The following is a 5683-nucleotide window of genomic DNA, read 5'->3' as shown; positions in this document are numbered from 1 at the left end:
AAGATTACTTTGATTATTTTATTATTTGCTTTGTATCGTTTTTAATATCAGTATCGCACAAAATTAAAAAAACGATATCGCAATATGAAAATTCCTATATCGCCCAGCCCTAGTTTTATCATATGTGTTTAAAGTTTAAAATAAATAATTGCAGGCTTTTATTTAGTTTTTTGTTGTTGATTCAGATCACATCATTTGATTTAAGTCTTGTTTTAACGCAGAGAAACGAATGAAAAAAAGCTGAATGACTCATCAAAGGCTTAATGAACTATTGTTTTTACTTTCAGTTAGCATAGAGCTTAGACACTTAAAGTTTAAAGCTAATGATGGTTAAGATGTGTCTTACATCTAGTTGACACGTGACCCAATTAGTCCACTAATCAAATGATCGTTTGTGGCAGCCCTACTTATAACTGAAAACACTGAAGACAACAGCTTGCTAAAATATTAGCTAAATAACAAATTATTCTACTCTATTCTCTATACTCTATACTCTATTCTATTCAAATGTGGACAAAGGTGGACAGGATTTAGTGTCTGCCATGGACATTAGTGAAGCTCAAAAATCTATGATTTAAAAAAAAGTTCAGCGCACTGTCTTGTGGGGTCCAGATAACCCCACTTTCAATGTAAACAAGCTAAGGAGAGCGGAAGGGGTATTAACCCTCATGTTCTCTTATGGGGTCCAGATGACCCCACCATTACATTGAGGTGTTGGCTCTTCCATGACAAAGGTAGACAAAAATTCTTGTCTGTCTTTGGACACCAGTAAAGATCGACAATCATTCAACAAAAAAGTTCAGCGCACTGGAGTTATAGTAGTGCTGCTACAAACGATCATTTTTATAGTCGACTAATCGGGTCATGGCCAAAATGGATGTAAAACAGACATCTTAAACCATCACTAGCTTTAAACTAACAAAAAACTAGATATATTCACACTAGCATTATCTGCTGCTGAAATAACTAGTTACGACAACTGAAGATTCTGAAAGTGATAGCTGAAATCGCTGAAGCTGATGGCCAGCTAAAATATTAGTTAAATGCCAAATTAGCCCCCAAAAAGCCTAAGTAAGCAAAACAGCTAGCATGTTGCTAATTTAGACTTATTTTTGTTTTTAACCCTCATGCTCTCTTATGGGGTCCAGATGACCCCACCATTACATTGAGGTGTTAGCTTTTCCATGACAAGGGTGGACAAGGTGGACAAAACTTTATGTCTGTCTTTGACACCAATAAAAAATGTCAGCACACTCTCCTTTAGGGTCCAGACGACCCCACTTTCAATGTAAACAAGCCTAGGAGAGTGGAAGGGTTAAGGCTATTTCGGAATTTACCAAATATTTCAGCTCCGTGCTAGCTGTTTTGCCTAATTTAGGATTATTTTTCTTTTTAGGCTAATTTGAAGTTTAGCTAAAATGTCAGCTACATGCTCACTATTTTGGCTAAATTACCCCTATTTTTGTTTTGTAGGCTGATTTGTTTGAAGTTTAACTAATATTCCATCTACATACTAGATGTTTTTGCTAATTTAGGAGGTTTTTTTTTAAATTTGGAGCTTTGCTAATATTTCAGTTGCATGCTAGCTATTTTGCCTTGTTCAGGCTTCTTCAATTTTTAGGCTATTTTGGAATTTAGCTTTTATTTTAGTTATTTTAGCTGCAAGCTAGCTGTTTTGGCTAACTTAGGATTTTTGTCAGTTTTTGGCTAAATTGGAGTCTTGTTAATATTTTAGCTGCATGACAGATGTTTTGGCTAACTTAGGTTTTTTTTCAGTTTTTCAAGCTAATTTGGCATTTAACAAATATTTTAGCTGGGTATCAGCTTCAGAGCTTTCAGCTATCCACTTTCAGCATTTTCAGCTATAAACTTTGGCATTTTTAGCTACCAATTTCAGCATCTTCAGCTGCCAAATTCACCTTACACCATTCACACTAACATTATCCCAGGCAATGCTATATATCTAGTTTTTTAGTTAGGTTAAAGTTAATTATGGTTAAGATGTGTGCTTTACATCCAGTTTGTGCTATAATCAGTGATCAGTTGACTATTATAATAATCGTTTGTGGCAGCCCTACCGGGGAAGCAGTTATCTGTATACCACATGTCCCTGTTCGCATACCGGACAGGGATTTGGTGCTGGAATCTTTACTCTTTGCTTACCGCTACTGAGGATGTCCTGGTTACCAAATTTTTAACGACCATAGGGCACACTGGGCGCAGTTTCACTTACTGGTACTTTTTCTGTATTTAACAAATACATAAGGCGCTCCTGACCATAGGGCGCACTGGGTTATAGGGCGCAGTTTGACTTACTGGTACTTTTTCTGTATTTAACAAATACATAAGGCGCTCCTGACCATAGGGCGCCGGCATGGTAAAACTAGGGCTGGTCACCGAAGTTTGATTCCACGCAGAAATACTAATGATTTATGCAGCTCTACCGAAACCGAAAGCAGCTGCTGCAAACAGTGCAGCAGTTCATTGAAGCCCTATTGGTCTTTGGACATGTCAATCATTTCTATTTTCTTCAGTATTGTGAAGTTTTAGCCAATCCCTTTACTTTTAATAAGTGGGCGGTCTCATATAAAGCAGCTATTGAGGCGATCACGAGAGCGCGTGCCGCGTAGCGCTTGAAAGTCTGACTTCATTTCACAGCAGATCAGAGTTTGACAGGTGCTGCATCGCATCAGCCAATCAGGAACTCAGCTTTTGGCACGGGCTGTTTTCAGTGACCCGATCAGAAATAAAGAAGTGAAATACGAATCTGTTACGACTGTCTTTGTCCTGTTGCAGCACGGCGGTTCTGTCTGCAGACAGACAGACATCCTCCCTTCAGCGGCGTCTGCTCGCTCCACACGCCGGGGGAGAGACAGGTGCTGCAGGGGGCGGGGAGGGCGGGTAACCTGCTTGGCTCTCCTGATCTGTGATGTTTTGTTTGTGTTTGACGAGACAATGGTAAAAAAAGTCCCTACTTTTCCTCCTCTCAGCCTTTATCTCACTCACAGAAACAGCGGAAGGCCCCGCCCCCGGCCAGACGTATGATGATCGAGTAAGAATGTGTAGAAAGCAATATTAGTAATAGGAACGAGCGGTACGGGCCGCTGCGCACGACAGCAGAAGGAATCGCCAACTCAGCGCTTCATGGTGAAAAAAAAGGTGCAATTTATGGCTTTTCTATTATCTGTTATACCATGGTCCGGGTGAATACTCGATTCTGATTGGCTGCTGGGTGTGGATTAAAAAGTGATATACCATGGTGATAAACCACACCTAAAGAAGAAGTTCCGGCCGAATATCATTGCGCTAGCAGAAAACTCAAAACATAAGTAGAGATCCGTTAATCAACTGTTTGTAACAACAGCTGGACAGCAGAAAAGGATGAGGGATTTTATTGTTTCCTTTAACTTGTTCGTTGAATTTGATCATTTTGAAGATTGGGATGCAGCAGAAGAGAAAGACAGAATAGAACATAAAAAGGGGGAGATGAGACACAAGGAAGTGACACCGGAAGAATTGAATCGCTTAAAGGATGACAAGGATGAGGTAAACACACAAAAAAAACCCACAAAATGGGCAGTAAATATCTTTAAAGACTTCCTGGCTCAAAAAAACATGGACATCAACTTTGAAAACTATACCGCCACAATCCTCAATGACAGTTTGCGGCTTTTTTACGCGTCTGTTCAGTCCACTAAAGAAAGAGGAGAATATAACGTTGCCAGTTTGAGGAGCTTGAGAGCCGGCATTAATCGCACTACAGAAAGAGTGGAAGAGACACCAGCTCCCATCATCCTCGGATTCCTGAGTCGGACCTAGAGAAAATCCGATACTCATCTGCGCTGTCTCCCGACACGCCCCTCGGCCTCGTCAGAAAGGTGTGGTTTGACATCCAGCTGTGTTTGGCTCGGCGTGGGAGGAAGGGGAACCGTGAGCTGACCATGGCATCTTTTGCCATCCACAGAGACGAGGAAGGTGCTGAATATGTCAGCCTGTCACATAATCCGGAAACTAAAAATCACAAAACTCCGAACGACCCACACAAGCAAAACCTAAGAGGATTTATGTTTGCAAGGCCTGGGGATCCTCTGTGCCCAGTAAAAGCTTCAAGAAGTACATCTCTAAATGTCCTCCAGACGCAAAATCTTTTTATCTGCACCCGAAGCGCTCCATCACCCCAGCATCTGAGGTTTGGTACTCCAGGGAACCGATGGGCGTCAGCTACCTCGGAGAAATGCTTAAGAAAATAAGTGAAGAGGTCTGTACAATAACATAGCCCTGTATATTTGGTATAACATCTCTTCTGCACTCGTTAACAGCCTGTGTGTTTTTTATTGTTTCTTTAAGGTGGGGCTACCGCGGATTTACACGAACTACAGATTGCAAAGAACGGCTGTGAGTCGACTCTCAGACGGCGGTCTGGAATCACGCCAGATCATGTCTGTGACGGGGCACCGCTGTGAGAGCAGCCTGCAGGCTTACTGGGCTCCGTCACTCCAGGAGAGACGAGAATGGAGCAACATTCTGTCGTCACACAACGTCGCAACCAGCAGTGATCAGGGTCCACAAAAGCTGAATCTCGGTCCTTCAAGCAGCAATGTGATGGACATGCCAGTTTCTCTTTCAGATTTTACGATCAATGGGAATGTAGAACTTAATTTCAAATAATTATTTTTGTCTTTCTGTAGCCTATTTTCTGCTTCATAGAAAGTTAAAAGGCTTGATGGTTGAAAATAATTGATTTATCAATAAAGTGTTTATTTTTTTTCTCTCTGAACTGATGTTTTGTTTCGCCTATAGTGACGATCTGCATTTTTGCATCACTTTCCTTTGCGGCTGCAGCTGAGTTCTGAGTCGGCTCTACTAGCTCAGGCTTGTTGCTATGTTACCGTGACAACAAGCCGGATCACGCCTCAAATAGTCCGCTTTTTGTGGAAAAAGATACTAGCTAAACCGAAGAAATAACAAGACTAAAGTACAAAATATTAATTGAATGTTTATTTATTTTGTAAATGACCATGGTATAAGCGGGATAATACCCTCCGAAGTGTGCATTATGAGAAATTAACACACGACGTGGAGGCCTGAACCGTCCGACGAGAAGCGGAGGAACTGCCTAAAAACAAACGAATCTGTGCTCCCTGCTGGTGCACGTGCTCAGCCGACAGACGGATGGCGGGCTCCGGGTCCACCGCCCGCCAAGGCGGCCCGCGCGGGCTGCCGCGAATGACGGGGTCTGTTGCTGCGGCGGGTGGGCTGGAAGGGTGCGTGCGTGCTTTCGTGCACTTTTTGTCTAAAAACATAGTTGTGCTGGTTCAGCTTTTTTCTTCTCTGCTTTTCCGCATGAAGTGGGCGGGTCCTCGTGCGCTCCTCCACCTGCTCCATTGACAGGTGAAAACGCGGGCGGGAGGCAGAGCAGCACAGCGGAGCGCAGCATCTGACCGTAAAGAGAGACTTCTAGCGGTGTTATTGATTCAACAGGTGTTTATGCTAACGGTACACACGTGGAGCACATGACTAACGTGTTGATTATCAAAGAAAAGTTCAGTAAATTTGAATAAAAGGAGGAAAAATGAATATGGGTACCAGCACTGTAAAAAACAATGATCATATAAAATTAACAGCCTGAAAGTTCACAAGTTGCCTCAATAGTAACAAATTATCTGACATAAAATGTAAAATT

General features: G+C 42.1%; 1 protein-coding gene across 1 annotated transcript in view; it reads right to left on the bottom strand.

The window, feature by feature from the left end:
* Positions 1–5683, bottom strand: part of LOC112140663 (oocyte zinc finger protein XlCOF8.4-like) — a gene marked incomplete at its 3' end in the record, with an annotated part of 16249 nt that overhangs the window by 9058 nt on the left and 1508 nt on the right.

This window comes from Oryzias melastigma, unplaced genomic scaffold, assembly GCF_002922805.2.
Source record: "Oryzias melastigma strain HK-1 unplaced genomic scaffold, ASM292280v2 sc00322, whole genome shotgun sequence".
Taxonomy (NCBI): domain Eukaryota; kingdom Metazoa; phylum Chordata; class Actinopteri; order Beloniformes; family Adrianichthyidae; genus Oryzias; species Oryzias melastigma.
Note: the sequence above shows the minus strand (reverse complement) of the source record. Positions and strands in the feature narration are given on the sequence as shown.